This window comes from Bidens hawaiensis, unplaced genomic scaffold (genome assembly GCF_021521415.1).
Source record: "Bidens hawaiensis isolate Kalapana, Puna unplaced genomic scaffold, B.hawaiensis_p1.1 tig00014098_1, whole genome shotgun sequence".
NCBI classification, from domain to species: Eukaryota; Viridiplantae; Streptophyta; class Magnoliopsida; order Asterales; family Asteraceae; genus Bidens; species Bidens hawaiensis.
This window is the reverse complement of record NW_027492213.1, coordinates 637,610-653,024: the sequence shown is the minus strand read 5'-3', so window position 1 is coordinate 653,024 and position 15,415 is coordinate 637,610. Positions and strand designations below refer to the sequence as shown.

Here is a 15,415-nt window from a genome sequence, read left to right as displayed (position 1 = left end):
CGGTACCGGTACCAGTACGGTACGGTACGGTACAGTACCGGTAATTCCCGAATTTTTACCTTCAATACCGGTACCGTACCGCTACCGGTACCAAGATTTGGCGATTTTCGGGATCGGTATTTTCGGTACCGGTATCGGTACGGTACCGAACTCATCCCTAGTCGCTACTGTACGGTACTGATACCAAGTTTAGTTGAGATTAAAAAAAAACAAGTAGCACCAAAGCGAGTACCGTACCCGAAAATACTGCACGCCGATGATATTTACATCCAAATACAACATATTACAAGACAACTACCCGATCGAAACCCGACACCGCTACATATATTTCACTTGGAAACCGATTTTAACAAAAACGGCCTTTGACTTCTGTTGACTCCAACAAGAAACGGTTAATTTGTAAAAGAAAAAAACACTCGGTTTTGTAGGGCTCTAGAATCTAAATACATATACCGTTAGCCGGCCCAATATCATTGGCGGCCCACCTATGTACCAGACTACCAGCTATTTACTCTTTTACACATAGAGCTGTAAACGAACCGAATAAACACGAACAGGGCCTTGTTTATGTTCATTCGTTAAGAAAATAATATGTTCACGAACGGTTCATGAACACTTACCAAACAAGATTTTATGTTCGTGTTCGTTCATTAGGGAAATTAATGTGCACGAACACAAATAAAATCGGCAGGGCCTAGAGATTGAGACCAGTGTATTCATCAATGTGAATAGTGAAAGCCTGTAAACGAATCGAATGAACATGATTAAGGGCATGTTCGTGTTCGTTCATTTAATTTTAAAAGAACACTGACACTTAATCGCATAAATATTTATGTTCATATTCGTTTATTTAAAAATGGGCATTTATGTTCATTTATGTTTGTTTTTTTAAATTTAAACAAACGTAACTGAACAAAGATAAACGGACATATATGAACAAATGTGAATGAACACAAACATAAACGAACTTAAATGAACATAACAAATATAAAGCCTTTAAGTAGATGACCTATCCAGATAATATTTAATTATTTTCTATTAATACATAAATGAACATAAATAAGCAAACATAAATGAATATAATCAAACGCTCATGAACATAAATGAACGAACGGAACATGTTGCATGTTCGCTCGTTTAATTAAGCGAACACAAATTTTTTGTTCATATTCGTTTGTTTATTAAAGAAACGACATAAACGAACTTCCCACCAAACAGTTCACCGAACGTTCCGTTCGTTTACAAGCCTATAATTACACAAGTAATCGATATCCGGGCGAATTTACGTGCATCGATAATGGTGTTTGCAATCGTTAGCTCACTAAGTTCAACAATAAACGTTTAAGGGTTTATTGCTTAATCAATTGGAAACTGATTTTAATAAAACAGGTTTTGACTTTACCCAAAAAACACACTCGGTTTTGTACTACGGGTCTAGATACACACACATACAATTAGCTGGCCCAATATGATTGGCGGCCCAGCTATGTGCGAAGGAAGGAAGTTAGCAGGCTCCACTCCAAATTTATACTTTTTACGTTCAAACGGCATTTAATCAACCGATCATATATTCATATTCATCCTTCACCTTGCTCTGCTCTGCTCTGCTCTGCTCGTTGATCAGTAAAATGGTGTTTGCGATTGTAAGTTCACCAATGCGCCTAATTACTGTTGTTTCTTACGATTTGTGATTTTCAATTTGCGAGATTGCTTCATGTTATTGCATTTTGTATAGTTGCTCAGATCGCAAGCTATTACTGTAATATTTCTTATAATTTGTGATTTCTACTGTTTCGATGCTCATCGATGATTTATTTATTGCTTTCACTTCACTTGTTCATATGCAAAATATGACCTAGCTAGTTAGTATTGAGTTATTCAATTATATTGCTGCTGTACACTTTTAATAACTTGTGTATATCGGTGCGATAACTTCAACGATAAGCGTTACTGTTATTATTCTCATCGATGATTCAAAGGCTCATTTGCTTGTGTATATGTAAGCTATGTAAATGATGAAGCTGTAATTTGACGTTACTTTGTAAAATATGACCTGGCTAGCTTTCAGTTTGTATTGACTATTGAGTTATTCAATACCTGCTGTTGGCTTTTATTAACTCAGATCCAATATAAAGTCTATTCATGATGAATAATCTGTGATATATTTTCCTTAGATTCAGGCGTTGACTGATATGATGTTTGGTGAAAGCGAGAAGGAGATGGAAAAGAGGTATCTGCGTATGGAAGCTAATAAGCTGAGAAAAGCTTTTGAGAGTGCCTTGAGCAGCTTTGAAGAGAAAGAGGTAAGCCTCCCTGCCTGTTGATGTGTTTGAAAAGAGTCTTAACTCCATTTACCAAAACAAATTTGAATATTATGAATTATGATATGTTGAGTGACAGAGAGAAATAGAGGGCTTGGAGAAATTACTTGAGTCACATACACAACTAGACATCAAAATTGAGGAAGTAAAAGATACTCTGCAGCGGATTCCAGAGGGGGTAAAGAAGGTGAAAGTTAAACCATATGTGGATGTCTAAATCATCTTTTGTAGTCATATACATACACATATACTAATAATGCTGCTGACTGGATGTTGAATCACAGAGAGAAATAGAGGTGGTTTTGGAGGAAGTACTTGAGTCAAAGCGAGATGCCAAACAGAAACTGGAGATGAAAATTGAGGAATTAAAAGGGAAACTGCAGGAGAAGCGAGAGCGGGTAAAAAAGTGGGAAGATGAGATGGAAGCAGATATTAAGGCACTGGAAATCAAATTCATGCTTGGAGTTGACTAAGGTATTGATTGCTTTCTTACCTACCACGTTCTACGTTTTATCAATTAAGTAGAGTATATATGAATTGATTCGTGTGTCGTATACATGGGTTGATTGCGAGATTTCTAATCTTTGGTACAGATAGCTGAGATGGTGGTTATAAGCGTTGGCAATCTTGAAATAATACAATCATGAGGTAATAGATCATCATCTTTACCTTGTGAACTAGTGTTTTGATTTTTGAACCTACGTAGCAGACTAACGCTATCATGGCCGCTTGTCTAATATGCCCCTTATGGGCATTAGGGGTTGCTTGTAAAGATATCATCAACAATATACGAGGGGTATGTAGTTCTGTAAGTGACTTGTTTGTTGCAGTAATCTTACTTAGTCATTGCTAGATTAATCATTGGTGCTTTGAATCATAAACAAACAATTTCTGACTTTTGAAGTCAAACTTAGAATTTGCATATCTTCACAAGCACTATAAATGTTTTGAAAAATTGTATAAATCATATGAGAATTAAATGGTTGGAATTTAGTTATATTGACTTTAAAGAGTCAAGTCAATCATAACACATGAACATACATATGGATGTTGGGTGCATTTTTTTACTTTTCCTCTAGGCTTCTAGGTGAAGACTTTTAAGGTCATGCCTATACTTTTGTAGTTACAAACTGAGATACATATTGCATGCAACATTTTTTCACAACATAGAGGTTCAAACAAGATTTACATAATTAAATTTTCAATTGGAATCATATTAAAAAAAAAACTAATTCCCAAGAAGAAAAGCCTTTTTGAGTTAAAAAGGATCTTAATCTACCTCATAAAAAACTTTTTAAGTTGAAAATGATGAGATATATGCCGTAGTGTCATACGTATTTTTCTCTCAAAACTGATCACCTCACTAGCAATTCGCCATTGAAACAAAATCCCAATTCTATTTGAGCGTCACGATGAAACTGAATCCTTACTCGTTCTCTTTTTTTCCTGGATAGACTGTAGTTTTTTTTTTAATTTAGTTTTTTGTTTCGACCCCTTAAAAAATACTTTACCTTACAGAACTCACGAACTTATATATATAGTTCAAAAGGCTTGGCAATAATTTCCCAACCATATTAAGCAACACAGCAGTACTAGGGGTATGCGTGGTGTGGTTTTGAGCTAAATCCAAACTGAAAACCAAATTTTGGGTTTCTAATCGGGACCTAACATGGACTGGATGAAGTGCACAATGTTACGGGACGAGTATGGATGTGATGTTGATACAATAAATGAGTAAAGTGTTGAAAAGTCGTAAGAAGTCTGGGACAAGGACAACCCAATGTGATCATAATAATTGACATTGGGTCAAGTACAATTTTATTAATTTGGTCATAATAATTGACGTGGTACATTCAGCAAAAAAAATAGCATAACCTCTCTGTACAAGAAAGAATATAGTATATGTATCTGTATCTATATCTATATATTAGGAGTGTTCGGTTCTTTCGGGTAGTGAATTTCACTATCTGAATCCGAAATTTCGGATAACCGATCGGAAAGTGATTCGGATATCCAAAATAAAATCTAGAAAAGAGATCGGATAGTGATTCGCATATCCGAAATAAAATCTAGAAAAAAAAAAGAAAGAGTAAAGTGTCAAAATCGTCCCTGAGGTTTGGTCAATTATGTGATTTTTATACAAAAAGGTTTTTTATGCATCTAGACCATCAAGGTTTCCCTTTTTTTTTTTTTGCCAATTACGTCCAAACCATTAACACCGTTAATTTTTGTCATTAACCAAAGGGTAAACTGACTTTTCACTGATATATGAAAGGGCATTTTAGTCTTTTTTAATAAAAAAAGTATAAATTAATGTTAAAAAGTTTCTTTTGTACATTTAACAAATGTTTGTCCTTTCCCCGACCAACCCCATCACCGTTGCCTCCGCCGTTGGCACCCCATTCCCGGTGAAGGACCAACCCCACCATCAGCTACCCCATCCCAAATCACTACCTGCTTCTTTTTCCATCATAGCCTTAATCTCCACACACCATCTTCATCAACAGACACACCTCAAAACCTTCCCTCCCAATTCCAACAAAACAAAGTTATCAAATTGAATCATGAACAGGAAACCATAATACCAAAACCAAAATATACAAAATGTCTCAAAAGCCGTATTAATTTTCTATAAAAAAACAAAAAAAGGAAGGTACGGCATTGATACCTAATACTCAAGAAAAACTCTACATTTTCCAATCAATACAAAAAACTGGAAAAAAAAAATACCAATACCAAAAATACTAGGTATCGAATTTAAGAAAAGTCAATACCAAATATCGTATCGTGTGTATCTGTGATAAATCGATACGTATATAGTACTGTATTCCGGGGGGGGGGGGGGGGGGGGGGGGGTTGAATCGATCCTTACCCTCCACCCACCATTTCTTCACCTTTTACTTACAAGATTTTTGAAAGGTTATTTACATATTTTTTGTTTATTATTATTATTAACGTTAAATTTCAACAAATTTAGAAGTGGCAGGATAGATGGGTTAGATTCACGGGTCAAAATGGATTTGAGTCGAGATGGGTTATTTAAGACAAGTTGGGTTAACTTGGAGTTAAACATTTTGGTTGGTGTATATATTTATGATGTAAAATATAACACTTATACCACATTAAGTTAAATTGAAATTAGGTGTATTGGTTTTTATTGATCTCAACTCTCATATTTTGGTCGTTGCCGGTTTCAACTAATGAATTGGTTAACGATCCCAAATTTTATCATATTTGTTCGCAATGGCATGCGACTAACAAAATGCTAACAACATTAGTTGCAGGTCGATGGAAAAACGCTTTTGGTTGGAAAAGTCACATTTTATGTCAGAAAACTCAACATGAACACCATCACCACCAACCAATCACCACCACTTGAGCACCACCAACTAACTCCGACGATGGTTCTAGGGTTTTGGTGACCTCAATAATTGAGGATTTTACTATAAAAAGGTTCTTAAAGGCCTGATATAAGGTTACAAATGTTTGAGACGAAAATGTTGAGTTTTCCGGTGACTTGCAACTAACACCGTTAGCATGCTGCTAGTCGCAGACCATCAGCGTCGAGAACAAATATGATAAATGTGGGATCGTTATGAGCCAATTTGTTAGTTGAGGCCGACAGCGACCAAGATTATAATTGGGATTAATAAAAACCAATACATATTGAAATTAAAATATATCTTAAAGAGTAAAGTGCCATTTCCGTCCTCGTGGTTTGGCAAATAATGCAAATTTAGTCCAAAAAGTTTATTTTTTTGCATATGCACCATCTCGTTTTTCAATTCTTGCCAATCACATCCAAATCACTAATCCCGTTAAATTTAATCGTTAAGCCAGGGGTAGACATGTCTTTTCACTCTTTCTTTATTATATGAATAAAGTGCCAAAATCGTCCCCTAAGATTTGTTCATGAAATTCGTCCAAAAATATGTTTTTCGCAATTAGACCCTCGATTTTTCCCAGCCGTTGCCAATTTCTTCCAAATTGTTAACTCAGTCTAAATTCAACGTTAACTTGGACGAAATTGGCAATGGTTGGGAAACATCAAGGGTCTAATTGCAAAAAAAAACTATTTTTGGGCGAAATTCACAAATATGACCAAACTTCAGGGACGATTTTGGCACTGTACTCATATAATTAAGAAAGTGAAAATACATGTCTACCCCTGACTTAACGATTCAATTTAACGGGGTTAGTGATGTGGATGCAATTAAGAAATGTGGATGATCCATATACAAAAAATAAATTTTTTGAACTAAATTCGTATTATTTGTCAAAAATATTCATCTTAAAAGATATTTAGTATTTTTAAAGAGGCTATGTACATTTTAAGGTCATAAAGAAGACACGTCGAAAGTAGGTGTGCGTGATTTCCTGGTAAATGATAAGAAGAGAAGAGCAATGACTGTGAATGTTATTGGATCAATTATTCATTCATCAGCATCTTTCTTCTTTAAGATCAACAGAGTTAAAAGGCTCGAGTTGGCATACTTGCAGCTATTTTTCAGGTTAGTTTTTTTTATGTTAAGTTTATTGAAGTAGAAAACTTTAGATTATGGTGGTTCAAATGTCACCAGGTTCGAAATCTTTTAGTGTTGAATCGGTTGGTAACTTTAGTCAGACCCTCACAAATATTTGTTCAAGAAAAAGCCTCAAATTATTAATACGATTTTGTTTGTCCTATATAATAGTATATCTTATATTATATATATAAGATGAGTTGTATCATATCTAAGATTTGAACGTGTCATATATTTATCAAACCGTCAATGGCATCATTTTAAATCAGATGCACATATCATTAGGTACCAGCATCACCATTCTATAACTAAATTATCTTAGTGTAATAGTCTTTGAAGATGGAATATATAACTGAATGTTGACGTAAAGGTGTGATTAACAACTTATTCGTTATCATTAAAGAGGTTTTTGAGCGTTAAACTGTGATCCGTTGTTTCTTTGCAGTCATCTTCCAAAAGCAATTGCCAAGAAAAAAATTAATTAAGCTGTAGAGCCCATAAAGCATACCTCCAATGGCATCTTCTTCAACTTCATTCATTAAGAAGAGGAGCTATCAGTATGATGTTTTTTTAAGTTTTAGCGGTGAAGACACTCGTAAGAACTTTGTGGATCACCTTTATGATGCTCTTCAGCAACATGGTATTCACACCTTCAAGGATGACGAAAGACTTAAAAAAGGAGAAACCATCGGTGACCAGCTTTTGAAATCTATTCAAGATTCAAAGCTGTTCGTCATAGTTTTCTCGAAGAAGTATGCATCTTCGTCGTGGTGCTTAAACGAACTTGTAAAGATTATGGAGTGCCAAAAGTCGGACGAGCAGATTGCTTATCCTGTTTTCTACGATGTGGATCCCTCTGAAGTTCGCAAACAAAGTGGGCCTGTTGGAGAAGCCCTTGCCAAGCATACCGAAATACAGATCGGCAAATGGAAAAAAGCTCTGACAGATGCAGCCAATTTGTCTGGGTGGGATTTGAGGAACACTGCTGACGGGTAACTCATCCATCATTTCTCTGCGATATTCTTTCCTTTTTAATTTATTTCTTATTTTGTGGAAAGCTCCAGACTTGTCCAAAGAAGCAACATGAATTGTCTATATGTTATTGCGTCTTAACTATGTTCATTATAGACTTAGAAGTAACTTTTTGTGTGGGTTCTTGAGCAAGCTAATTGATCATCCGTAAATTGTAAATTACAGGCATGAAGCTAAAGTCGTCAAGTTAATCGTTGAGCGGATTTCACTCGAGTTGCAATCCACTAATGCGAACTTTGATGATAATTTAGTAGGCATTGAACCCAGAATACAGGACCTTCAGAATTCTTTAGATATCGATGCGGACGAGGTTCGCATGATAGGCATTAAGGGGATGGGAGGTGCTGGTAAGACTACACTAGCCAAAGCCGCTTTTGATAGGATATCAATTCACTTTGAAGCTAAAAGCTTTGTTGAGAATGTCAGGGAAGTTTCTAAAACGTCGTTGGATGGTTTATTGTCATTGCAAAAAAAGATCCTTTCAGATTTGCTAAATGGTCAAGGCAGCAACCTAAGTAGCGTCCATGATGGGACAAACATGATGAAAACAAAGTTGCGTGGTAGAAAGGTTCTTGTGGTTTTGGATGATGTTGATCATAAGGATCAGCTTGATGCATTAGCCGGTGATCTTAATTGGTTCATGCCCGGAAGTAGGATTATCATTACAACAAGAGATGAGCAAGTGTTGAAAGCACACAAAGTAAAATGGATTCATGATGTCAATCTGTTAGCGGATGAGGAAGCAATTGGCCTCTTTAGCAGGCACGCATTTGGGAAACATATTCCAGTTCAAGAGTACGAAAAGCAATCACTACAAGTTGTTCATTATGCTGCTGGTCTTCCCTTAACAATCAAAGTTTTAGGTTCATTTTTGTGTGGTAAAGACAAGCTTGAATGGATAGATGCATTAGCAAGACTCGAAACAATTCCATTGAAGGAAACTCTTGAAAAATTGGAATTAAGCTTTGAAAGCCTTGAGGATGATTACAAGGAAATATTCTTAGATGTTGCATGCTTACTCAAAGGGTGGATGAAACACGAAGCAGTAAAACTGCTTGAAAGTTGTGGTTTTCATGCTAGAAATGGCCTTAGAGTTCTTGAGCAGAGATCTCTTATAACTCTTAGGGATGATTATACCAGGGATCTTGATGGTACTCCTAATATTGTCTTGAGCATGCATGACCATATTGAAGAAATGGGCAAGAATATCGTACGCCGTTTGCACCCATGCGATCCCAACAAACATAGCCGATTGTGGATTCAGGAGGAAATTGAAGATGTATTGGATAATGGCTTGGTAAGAACGAAATTTACTTTTGACATAGTGTTTAAACAAGCGTAGTTGTCTCTACTTATACATGCATGAATCACTCTTAAATTACAGGGTACTGAAGTGACAAGATGCATAATTCAAAAGATCACCCCTGAAATTATTTTGAATGGTTTTGGAAACATGAAGAAACTTAGATGCCTTGTCATGAAAAATAGGCATATCGCTAAGGATTGTGATGACCTTGTAAATATTGATGAAGTTAATCAATACTTTCCAGGTGCATTAAGGTACTTGAGCTGGGACAATTATCCTCATCGGTGTTTACCCAAAACCTTTCGAGCAAATAATCTTGTTGCGCTTGAAATGCGCCACAGCAGAATCGAGCAACTTTGGGTAGGGGGGAAGGTACGATGATTGATTAGTTATTTTGATTGTTCTATTTATAACTCATTACTATGTTACCTTCTTTCTGGTTTGGCAATAGATTATGAAGAAGCTCAATTCCATTGAACTCCACCGTTCAAAGTTGAGGGCCCTTGACCTGGGATTGACTCCAAATCTTGTGAGGTTAGATCTTCGAAGTTGTAAGGATTTGGTAGAACTTCATGTGCCTGTTGGATGTTTAAAAAGGCTTGTGTACCTAGACCTCCGCTGTTGTAAAAGGTTGAAATCTTTTTCATTTATCAAGGAGTTGGAATCACTTGAGGTTCTTAATCTGGGTGGGTTAGATCTGAAGGTGTTCCCGGATATAATCTCTAGCCACTCCGACAGTAGTTTGCAGAAGCTTCATTTTTGGGGAAATAATATAGATCACCTACCTTCATCAATTGGAAATCTTCATAAGCTTGTTTATTTAGATCTCTCTTGTTGCAAAGAACTCAAGAGTCTTCCTGGAAGCATTTGTAGTTTACAACATTTAAAAGATTTTAAACTTGGAAGCAGTGGGATAGAGGAATTGCCTGAGAATATTGGCCAAATAGAATGTTTAGAAAAATTATATTTAAGAAGTTCAAAAGTTAAACAGCTCCCAGATAGCATTTGTAAGTTAAAGCATCTTAAAACTCTCATTCTAGATGGTTGTAAAGTGGGTATGTTACCCGAGGATTTTGGACAAATAGAATCATTGAATGTACTATGTCTAAGATACATCAAGATAAGAGCTTTTCCATCCAGCATTTTTAAGTTAAAGCATCTCAAAAGGCTTGCCATTTCTGGATGGTCTGGACTCGAGGAATTACCCGAGAACGTAGGAGATCTTGAATATTTGGAAAGATTATAACTCAATGGTACTCCGATAAGAGATATTCCTTCCAGCATTTGTAGCTTAAAACTTCTCAAAGAGCTTAATGTTTCTAACTGTTATAAACTTAATAAATTACCCGAGAACCTAGGAGATCTAGAATGTTTGGAAAGTTTAAATCTAGAGCGTACTCCGATAAGAGATATTCCATCCAGCATTTGTAACTTAAAGCATCTCAAAGTGCTTAACCTTTCTGGATGTTCTCAACTCAAAGAACTACCCGAGAACTTAGGAGATTTAGAATCTTTGCAACATTTATATCTAGGAGGTACTTCGATAAGTCATCTTCCCCATGGAATTGTTGGATATAAAACAAAGGAAGTATTCACATGTGGTTTTCCTATAGGAATAAAGCTCAACAATGAAGCAACAAAATGCGACACAGGTTTTTGTTGTAATACATAATGTTTCAATCTTATTGAATAATATATTTATTTTTTTTCTAGTGAGATATGTACTTGAAACGTATGCTTACGTCTTTGTAGGTGAAAAGGTTGAATAATGAAAGCTGAGGGGGAATGGGAAGTTTTACTTTGTAAAGGACTAAAGCAGACACAATTGAAAGCTGAAGGGGCATACTGAAAGAGTCTTTTCAGTATTGAAACCGGTTTGGCAAAAGTGCTGGTTTGAAAAAAAGAACTCGGTTTTGTACGGGTCTAGATACATATACCGTTAGCCAGCCCAATATGATTGGCAGCATTTAATCAAAAATGGTGTTTGCGATTGTAAGTTCAACAATGCGATTATTATTTCTTACGATTTGTGATTTTCAACTGCCTAAAATTTGCAATGCTCGTCTATGATTCAAAGGTTTATTGCTTTCAGTTCAGTTGTGTGTATGCAAGCAACGTTGATGAAAGTGCAATTTTACCTTGTGTTTTACTTTTAGTTACATTCTGAGTTATCCAGTATCTGCTGCCTGTAGACTTTTAGTAGCTCAGATCCAATATGTTCATCCACGATTCAATAATAGTTTACAGTTGTTTTTGTTTGATTTTACTAATAATTTTGATGTAAATGCCAGATTAGATTCATGACAGTGTAATTTTACGTTACTTTGTATATATATGGCCTAGCTTACTTTCAGTTTGATTTTGAGTTGTCACTGCGCGCTGTAGACTTTTAGTAACTTAGATCTAATGTGTTCATCAACAATAACAGTAACATAAAACATCAACTGTTCACTCGCAGTTTCTGGTTTTTTTGTTTAATTTTGTTAATAATTTGATGTAAGTACCAAATTAAATTCATGACAGTGTACTTTTTCTTTACTTCGTATATATGTAAAGTATGGTTCAAGTTTCAGTTTGATTTTACCTCATAATATTCTTATTTTGCGTTAGTAACTGAGGTGGTGAGCTCAGATATGATATATTCATAAACAGCACCTTCTCACTTGTAGTTTCTGCTTACTTTCTTGCAGTAGAGTTTTAGTAACCTCGGTCGCAATGACAAATCCTAAACCGTCTTGTAGTTTGAAGCCTATTCATGATGAATAATATGTGATATGTTCATCGGCAATGACAAATCCTAAAAGATCAAAGATTCACTAGTAGTTTCTTGTTATTTTTTGTTAATAAATTGATGTAAATGCTGGATTAGAATGATGGACGTTCGACTTTTGACTTTTGAAGTCATTTATAGAATTTGCATATCTTCAAAAGTATTTTCAAATGTATAGTAAATGTTTTAAAATTATACAATCAAATGAATGAAGTTGGAATTCAGTTATATTGACCTTAACAGAGTCAAGTCAGTCATGACACATGAACATGCATATGGATGTTGGATGCAACTTTTTACATTTCCTTTTGGCTTATGGGTTAGACTTTTAAGGTCAAGCCTATGCTTTTCTAGTTACAAAGTGAGACAAATATTGCATATTCACCATCAACATTTTTAACAACATAGTTTTAGAGATTTATACCAGGTTTACATAATTAAATTTTCAATTAGAATCATATCTAAAAAACTAATTCCCATGAAGAAAAGCCTTTCTGAGTTAAAAAAGAATCTTAAGTTGTCTCTTAAAAAACTTTTAAAGTTGAAAGTGACGACATGCCTTACTGTCATCCCGGTTCTTAATTTTCCCTCAAAACTGATCACCTCACTAGCAAAGTTCGCTGATTTCATCTGTAAATGTCAAAACTTCAAATATATAGCACATCACAACTATTGTGTGAAATATATATATATGGTTTACTTCCACACTTATTTTATTTAAACGATTTCAAGACCTTTATCTTTATTTCACAAAATCATTTTTAATTATAAAATTCGGGGGTGTTACAATTCATGAATGATTATGGTTAAAATAACGAAGAACTTGAATTGGAATGAAATGATTATAGAAATTCGAATTTCCATGATAAAACATTTCTCGGTGTACTTGATAAAAGAAGAAAAACTTACACAAATGATTTGAGTGATTAAAGAGATCTAGATGTAATGGAAAAAAAATCATTAGTTGTTAGGGTGAAGAGGTGCACCATGATGCTGTAAAATGTGCCACTATCTGTAAACACAAATGCATTAAAACTTAAACATCAATGTAAAATAATAAGAAAAAAATGGCAACACAATTTAAACATCAAATTTGGTTTTGCAGCACTATTTACTGTGAATGACGGGTGTGTTACCATATAAGCATGAGTGTTTATTTAATTTTATTAAAAGTATTATATTTATGACAAAATATAATAGCTAACAATTGCATGTTTTATGACGGGTTCAAACTAGTAAAACAATACTGAGCAGTTAAAACAACCTAATGAAAACACCCTCAACACAATGCATATGCAAACAAATCTCATCTCCTCACTCTATATAAGACCATCTCCAGTGTTAAGAAGGCATTTATGCGCTCTTAACTGCTCAGTCACATTCTTATAAATTCTTAAAAAAAATCCAACAATAGTAAAGGTGTTCTTAATTGCCTACTCAGCTGTCACCTCATAACCTATTTCTTCTTAAAATTTAATAAAATAAAGTTAAAGAACTAAGCGTTACTTATATAATCTCTTAAAATGGTAATAAAATTAAGTTTACACTTTTAATTATTATTAATAGGAAAAGAAAAGGAAGAACTGGGCATGAAGTTATTTTTTTTAATCATACCTTAATATTGATTTTTTTTAAATTGGATTTCTTAATATTAAAATATCCAAGGGTTACTCTGTAATTTATTTCAAAACTAAACGGCTAAGTATACACTTATCCTATTCATCTTCTTCAACCAGAGTTTTCTCCATTAAAGCTTTTTGGCACAAAAAACCTATATAATGGTGCACTTGCAGTCAGATTTTCCTTACGGATCTCTTTCCTTTGGATGTGCTTCAATGCGCCTAAATTTGTGGATAATTTCCACGTCATCTCGGGTAGCAAGAGTATGAACGCATTGAAGATATATTTATTCATTTATTTATTTTTTATTTAGTCTAATAAAAAAATAATAGTTTCTGTCACATGTCATCCTCATAAAAGAAAATACTGCTATGTGTTTTTGCCTCCCTCCATCGGAAATATCTTATACGCCTTCTTCTCATCTCCTCGTATCAGTCTAGTTGCTTGTCGCCGTTTGTTCATTTATTCCCAATCAATAAAATAATGTTTTAAAAATATATTTTATTAAATTATAGAGATAAAAATAAAGTTTTTAAAAAATCTTTAAATAAATGTACAGCTGTACTTTGCGGGTTCCATCAACCAGCTACATGTCTAAATCGAAACAAAACAAAAAAAAAATCTTTAAACAATATAAGATATGACAAAAACCGACAAGTAAAAAGTTGAATTGATTGATATGACAGTATAGAGACATCTAGATAAAAATTTATTATTATTATTAGAGCATGCGGGGTGCATTTACTTTTATTATTTTGATTTAATCCATAACCAGTTTTTCTACTACTTTGTGTTCCGCCTTCCTCCAACGGAATATGTTCTACGCTTTACGCTTTCTTCTCGTCACCTCATATCAATCTAGTTGCTTGTCGCTGTTTGCTGTTATTTCTTTTCCATCAATAAAATAATTATTAAAGAAAAAAATACTTAATTAAATTATAGAGATGAAAATAAAGTTTTTACATTAAATAGAAAAGAGGAGAGCAGAAAATACAAGACAGGAACCGTAAAAAAAAAAATAAAAATCGTTGATTTGATTGACGTGAGAAGAGAGAGAAGAGTTAGTTGTGCTGTATTTAATTATTATTATTATTATTATTATTATTATTATTATATTTTAATCAAAACTGCAACCGGTTATTATACTCGTGCAAGTAAGTTAACGCTTCGTCTTCCTTAACGGAAATCAGTTTTTCTAGTGACGAACGCTGGTGTTTTTGCTTTCGATTCTACTAGCTATCTACACTTACTTGCTTTTTTTTCTAATGCTTCCTTTTCGCTTACAACTTATTATTATTATTATTATTATTATTATTATTAGCTATCCTTCCTTTACCCATCACATGCTTTCTTTCTGCAACTTGTTTAATTAATCCAACTTCATTTCATTTTCCTACCTGGATTGGTAAATTAGGGTGTTTTTTTTTACTCTCGTAATAGTAATAATAATAACAATAATCTGACTGGCATGTTGAAAATTGTAATATCATTTTTTATTTATTTATTAATTTATATACGTTGTTAAACTATTTTTCAAGTTCGAGCTCGGCTTGTTGATTTTTCAAGCTAAGCCCAGCTCAAGCTCGTGTGGTACCTAAAACCAGCCAAAGCTCGGCTTTAGCTCGACTGTTCACTGTGAAATTAATACATACGAGTCCAAAATAGGTAAACCTTAATTATGCACAGGGCTCGTAAAGTCTCGACAAGCCTAAACAAACTTCTTATACAAGGCTCGAGCCCAAGCTTGATATCTAAATGAGCTTTATTTAACACCTGGGCTCAGCTTGTTTTGAGTTTTTTATCGATTGGAGCTCGCAACCAGCTCGGAACATTTACACCTCTA

The 15,415-nt window shown here is 34.3% G+C and overlaps 1 pseudogene across 1 annotated transcript; it reads left to right on the top strand.

Moving 5' to 3' along the window:
* The first annotated feature begins 7,288 nt into the window (after positions 1 to 7,288).
* Positions 7,289 to 10,951, top strand: LOC143545912 (TMV resistance protein N-like; annotated as a pseudogene). Its single transcript, XR_013137525.1, has 5 exons — positions 7,289 to 7,836; positions 8,042 to 9,173; positions 9,261 to 9,554; positions 9,634 to 10,834; positions 10,896 to 10,951. The product of XR_013137525.1 is annotated as a TMV resistance protein N-like (transcript).
* Positions 10,952 to 15,415: the final 4,464 nt, after the last annotated feature.